This window comes from Heteronotia binoei, chromosome 13 (assembly GCF_032191835.1).
Source record: "Heteronotia binoei isolate CCM8104 ecotype False Entrance Well chromosome 13, APGP_CSIRO_Hbin_v1, whole genome shotgun sequence".
Taxonomy (NCBI): domain Eukaryota; kingdom Metazoa; phylum Chordata; class Lepidosauria; order Squamata; family Gekkonidae; genus Heteronotia; species Heteronotia binoei.
Genome location: NC_083235.1, coordinates 555,020 through 561,946, shown reverse-complemented (window position 1 = coordinate 561,946; position 6,927 = coordinate 555,020).

Below are 6,927 nucleotides of genomic sequence, written 5' to 3'. Positions count from 1 at the left end.
ACGGCTTCATTTCCGGAGAAGAGGGAAGAGGACCCTGCAGAGAAGGTGGGTTTTCCCCCAGAAGGCATTCCTGTGCGGTGGGCAGGCTCTGATCGGAAAGGAACCCGCTACTATTGGGCAAGAAAGAAGCCGGCTCCGAGGGTGCTGACGGACTCTGCTCTGGATCTGGGGGGGAGCCCCCATTTTCCTGGGAAGGGATCTGGTCCGGAAGGGATTCTCTTGTGCTGTGTAGAAGAGGGACCGGATCCTGAGTGATGAGCGGAATCTGGACTGGATCTAGAAGAGGGATCTTGGCTTCTTCCTCTGCTTGGTGTGGAGGAGATGCTGGGAGTGGCTCCAGTGCAGATCCTGGTCTCTTGGGGCCTCGCCCTTCCTCCTCACGGGTCTCCATCACAACCTCTGCATCCCCAGGGGCTAGGGCAGGCTCCGTGCCCCTCCCGCCTGCTTCCTTGGCCAGAGAGCCCACCTCCAGGCCTCCGTCTCCTGGCCCCTCGGAACAGCCGCTCTCATTCTGCAGGATCCCCGAAGGGCTCTGCTGATCCTGCGCAGGGGGGGACTCTCCCTCTGGGCCATCACGGCGGCCAAGCTCGTGACCCGGGGGACCCTCCCCAAGGGCTTCCTGGAGATCTGAGACACCACCGTCAACAGGCCCAGGCTGGCTCCAGCTGCCCCCCCTGCCCTCCGCATTCATGGGCTCCTCCAAGTCCTCTTCCTTCTCAAGGGAGCTCTGGTCCTGCCCCACAGCATCCATGCAGCCCACCTCTTGGCCCAGGTGGTCCCTGATGAGCATCTCCTCCATGGCCAGCTTCCTCTGGCGGCCGGCATGGGCCTTCGCAGGATCCAGGCTCTGCCCAGCTGGGTTTGCAGCAGGAATGACCTCAGAACCACCTTCTTGTGGCCGATGGCCCCCCTCCACCTCGGCTTCTGCCTCTTCAGGGCTGCATTCATTGCCGGACAGAGCTAGGAGTCAACAGAACACGATTTCAGCCTCTCAGTCCCTCTGATGCGATCTCAGCATTAACGCTCCCCCCGTAAGGAAAGGAAGCGAACGGGAAGGCAGCCTCTGGATGTCTCTGGACAGAGATGCACCAGGAAAACATGGAAACAATATAGCAAAAGGAGGGAGGGGATCTGCAAGGACCCATGGGGGGGACTCTCCTTGCCCCATTCCGTCTCTCCCACCTGCTTCCCCATTTTGCCTCCCCTGATAACCTCTGCATGCAGCCTCTCTCCTCAACTAGCTCCACCGTTTCTCTCTCTGGAAGCCTCTGCCACCCCCTCACTTACCGACTGCATCTTTCTGTGCCCAACAGACCTTTATCTGCTCCCCTCTCTCCACCCGCTCCCAGGGGAAATTCTGGCTAAGCTGCAAAGGACAGGAGCTTCCTTCTCTCCATCCCACCCACCTCCTCCACCTGCCCCTCCTTCCCTAGCCCTGGCAGTCTCTCCTTCTGGGATGCCTTGTGCGGGGTCCAGCTGGGTGGTGGCCCCTGATAGCAGGCAGGCCAAATTGTGTGGGTGGTGACGGGCTGTGGCAGTCTTGATCATGACCTTGGCGGTACAGAGCCAGTTTGGTGTAGTGGTGAACTGTGTAGTGATGAACAGGAGAGAACCAGTTTGGTGTAGTGGTGAACTGTGTGGACTCTTATCCGGGAGAACTGGGTTTGATTCCCCACTCCTCCACTCGCAGCTGCTGGAATGGCCTTGGGTCAGCCATAGCTCTCTTATCTAGGAGAACCGGGTTGGATTCCCCACTCCTCCAGTTGCAGCTGCTGGAATGGCCTTGGGTCAGCCATAGGTCTCACAGAGCTGTTCTTGAAAGGGCAGCTTCTGTCAGAGCTCTCTCAGTCCCACCCACCTCACAGGGTGTCTGTTGTGGGGGGAGAAGACATAGGAGATTGTGAGCCGCTCTGAGTCTCTAGTTCGGGGAGAAGGGCGGGGTATAAGTCTGCAATTCTTCTTCATCATCATCCTGCAGAATTTCCATGTGGCATCCCCTAAAGAATCATTGGCACGGAGACACAGCATGGTGGAGTGGAAAGACTAGAATCTGGGCAAACCAGGCCTGCCACAGATGGGTGGCCTTGGGGCCAGTCGCACCCTCTCAGCCTAGCCTACCTCACAGGGGTGTTGTGAGGATCAAACGGAGGAAATATATAATTTGTCCCTTGCAAGTGTCACCAAGGTGGCTAGCAATTTAAAATATACATGATAAAGGAAAAGGAAAGGTCCCCACCAGTCGTTTCCGACTCTGGGGTGACGTTACTTTCACAATGTTTTCAAGGCAGACTTTTTACGGGGTGGTTTGCCATTGCCTTCCCCAGTCTTTTACACTTTCCCCCCAACAAGCTGGGGACACATTTGACCGACCTCGGAAGGATGGAAGGCTGAATCAACCTTGGGCCGGCTACCTGAACCAGCATTTGCTGGGATCGAACTCAGATTGTGAGCAGAGAGTTCAGACCACAGCGCTGCTTTACCACTCTGTGCCACGGGGCCGCATACATGATAAAAGCCACATTTTAAAAGCATTTGGTGAGGATGCTGCTTCCTCACAGAAGTACAGGTTTGTTGGGCAGAGGAAATGATGGCTGGATCATTTTCTCTTCCTGATGTCGATACGCTCAGCCTCTTGCTTTCTGGCTTCATCCCCACTGGCAGGCACTCCTTTCCTGCCCTGCCCTGCCCAGCAACACAGACTCCCTTTCTCATCTTTGGCTAAAGGCTCTGCCAAAGGAAGCAGCAAGATGGCACCTTCTCGTAGCTCTGGGTTTCTCCTTCTTGCCTTTGGCCCTCCCAAACCTCCTGTGCCTCCCCCCTACCTGGCCAGGGTGTCTGCTTCTTCTCCGCTCCCTACCACATCCAGTTCCACATGAACTCCTGACCTTCTTCAGGGCAGAGGCAGAACCCAAAGTCATGGCTCTCAACCCACCCAGCAAAACGCTCAACATTTTCCCACCCCCACCCCTCCGCCCCATGTGCAGCTGCAGCAGACGGTGCAAACTAAGCACTCACATCCATCCAGCATCTCTCCATTTGGCAGATTCTCTTCAGCATTCGCACTCATGGCCCTTTGGGGCAAAGCCGGATCCGACTCAAGGACAGACTTGGCTCCACTTCCACCTGCAAGGAATTCATGGGGGGAGGAGTCAAGTTTATGTATTCAGCTGATTTGTTAGCCAACTTCTCGGTAAAATATGCTCAGAGCTGCATATTTTAGCTCAAAGATGGTTGACTGTCCTCACCCACCAGATAAGGCTGAACCAAAGAGCCAGGGATGGGATCTTAATGGTACATGAGCAGAGAAGGGACAGGGAACCTGTCTGTACCTGTAACTTTGGGGACAAGCCTCAAAAAGCCCTGCCTCTTGGTTCCTTTTATCCAAGACTCACTTCTTCCCCAGGAGAAGGCAGCTAAAGCCCCCACCCCCTAAACATCACACTGAAAGGGGAGCAGATTTCTTCTCTAAAACACAGGACTAGAACTCAGGTGTGGAAATGACAAGGACATATGGGGTGTGTGGCCTTGGCTACATCTCTCTGGGGCAGGAGAACCCCTATGGCCCTTGTACTTCCACCAGCTGGGTGGCAAGAAGCAAGTGGGATCAAGTGGGGAAGAGCAGTAAGAAAGGGGGCTCTGGAGGCAGCTGCTCTTTCAAGGACAACCTCTGACCCATGCCCAGAAGGGAAGACCTCCTCCATGCAGATGCGTGCCCTCCCATTCGTGGCCAATGATTCAGCAGAGGATGGTTTCCAGGTAGGCCATCTTATGGACAAAGACTGTGGAATGGCTCACCTTCTGGAGACAGTTGTGCAGCAGGTCCATCAACCTGAAAGCAAGACAAGTGGGCATTATGGCCAGGAATATTTCTTCTGCTCCTTCTGCATTCCTAGCCTGGCCATCTTGCCTGCCTCCAAAGAGGCCAGAGGAGGCCAGAAGGACTTCTTCTCCCAGTCGGTCTTCACAAGAATCCTGCAAAGTGGGTTTGGCTGAGGGGGGGGAGAGAGGGAGGGGCTGCAGGACATTGCCCTGTCTTCCGATATTATCATTGTATTTCTTCTTCAGAGGCATATTCTGAGAAAACCCACCAAACAAGGCTGGATGAAGGCCTCAACAAGAAGACACACACACACACATCCAATTCTCAAAGGAAGGGGCTGTTTTTTGTTTTCATTAAACAATACGATAAAAAAAGAAACAGACAGGGGAGGGGGACTATAAATTCTGACAATCCAAGAAGAATCTGCCATCATTTCTCTTGTGAATACTACTTGGGTCTTCTTGACTCCCAGGAGGCAGTGATTGTCCCAGGGTCACCCAGCAGACCTTGTGGCTGAGCAGATCTGAATCCAGATCCCTGTGATCCAGTACTCCCTGTCTGAAGCAGTTGCTCTCCTCCATATCCCACTTCCCATCATTAATCACTCCACTTCTGTAGCATGAACACTCCCAGCAAACCCCTTGAGCCAATGCCTCCACCCTCGCCCTAGTCACCGTCCTCTCTTTCTTGCCACCCCTGTTTGTGGCATCTTTTCTGCACCCACACATTCCCCATGCATAGTGGCAGGATGGGTTCCAGCGAATTTCTCTTTACTTGATCACTCTTCACCCTCAGTCTTCACTGCATCAAAGTGACTGGGGTGCATGTGGGTGCATGGATCTAGGACGACATCGCCTTTCTTTTAATCAGCCCATGTCCTGAGAAGGGGAAGGGGCACAGCCATACAGGAGACACTCAAGGGGGCAAAATGAAATGCCAAGAAACATGTCCAGCAACATTGCTCTGCCTCTTGAAGGTTAACAGTGCCGTCACTTCCAGGCTCAAGGGATACAGCTGCAGTCTCCCCTGGTGGCTGATCTTAAGCTGTCTACTCAGAAGTAGATTAAGGGGAATCTGGAGGCCCTTTGCAATCTCCACTGCATGCAGTTAAGCAAGTGTGCACAATTTTTATGCAAATCTGGCCAAGGCAGAGTACATTTCAAAACAGTTCTCAGCCTGAATTGGCAATTTGGAAAAAAGGAAGTTTGCTGAAACCCTCTGGAGGCATCATATTTAGCATAACAATCCAGACTGCCATTCCCTGTGAGAGGAGGGCTTTGGTATTGACTGTTGCTTCTATCATTCATTCTGTCTAAAGCCACTCAATAGCATGCACACGTTTTCCTCTTTTCAGAAGGCTGCTTTTCTGTTCACTCATGAGCCAAAATACTCAACTACAGAACGAATGTTTTTCTTTCCACCATTTGGGTTCTGGATGTATTTGGAAATGTTTGGGAAATCCTGGTGCAGTGGAATGTGGAAAGTTGTGTACGGAGATTCGGGATGAGGCCGCTTTGAGGAGCAAAAGACCCCAACCACTAATGTAGAAGGGAAGATAAAAGGGATTGCATGTCTGCAGACTGAACAAAGACATATCTGCTTCTGACATCTCACTGGAGCTGCTCACAGTTTTTCAGCTCTTCTCTATGGGTTGTAAATGATGGCTTTTAAAACACTGGCAGAAATACTCAGAATGCTAAGTTTTGTGCCGGATGCGGAATCCTCCTGTGGCAGCCCACCTGCTCCATCTCCTACCTGCTCGGGGCTCTCGGGGGACTGGGCCCCCTCCTGCACGTCCCTCATCCTCAACTCCTCTGCCAGGGGCTCCTGAAGAACCTCCCAGGACTCAAGGTCATCCCACTGCTGCATCTGCAGAGAGAGAGAGAGAGTGAGAAAGAGACATCCCATCCCATCCCTTGCCTTGGCCAGATCCAGAAAGCACCATGGGGCATGGAGCATCTGGGAGGGATGCGACCCAAAGCAGATGGAAAGTGGTGGACTTGGACCCCCTCAAATGTGCCCTGCCAGACTGCAGGATGCTTTCCACAGGGGATCCACTTCTGAAGAAGGTTCAGAAACCAGGGCCGGATCTAGGGGGCGCTGAGGGAGGGGGGGTGCCAAATTGGGTATGGAGTCCATTGCATTCTATGGGACCATAATACAGAATGGCCCATTAGGGGGCACCATTTTTTAATTTTGCCCCCCTCAAAAAAATGTAGATCTGGTCAGAGACTGAACCTTCTCCAAACTAGGAGATGGCTGGAAGTGGCTGCAGAGAGCTCCTGGGGCTCCCAGGTCCTTTTGGGGCACAATTCAAAGTGCTTCAAAATCACCTCCTCCCATAACCCCCCCCCACGAGATGTTCTCTGGAAACCTGAGGCTTGAAGCCCCCTCTCCAACTATCCTGTCAATCAAAGAAACCTGCTTGGTGGGGGTCTTTAGAGGACAACCTCCCCTTCCCCACTTTTGCATCTTCTGGAGTTGAATTTAGGACTGCATTTGATTAAAGCTGCCCTAAACGGATTTTAAATTTAGGGTTGTTTTTTTTTTAAATAATGTTCTATATTTTACTCCTCTTGTAATTTGCGGTGAGCTCTGCAAGGAAGAAAGGTGGCCAAGAAATGCTTTAAGGAAGGAAATAAAATTGGGTGGGGTGAAAAGTGCTCCCTCCTCTTCCTCCCATCCCGGCCTGTTTCCTTGTCTTCCTTTGGAGGTGGTTTTTTGGTGTCATCTTGTTCTATTTTTATTCCCCTTTGAGAGCAGAGTCGATATTAAGGGCAGCTCCACCTCCTTGTGGGATTGCGAGTTGTAGCTGGACTTTCCCAGAGAGAGGGGTCTCCCCGAAAGATGGGGTGGGGGGGGCAACCTCTGTGGCTTCTCCTCTGTCTCCGCCTGCCCCCCCCCCAGAAAGGTCTCTCTGGCCTGTGGCTTCCTTTGGGTGGGTCTATGAGCCACGCTCCCAGGCCAGCAGGCTGCCTTCCTTCCCCTTGGGTCCACCCAGTCAGTCTGGCCTACTGAGACCGGGGTCTTCCCATCCCTCCCTCCCACCCACCCCTCCCGGAGCCTTCCGGCTGAGGCTGTTGCTGGGGGCTGAACCGCGGGGCGGG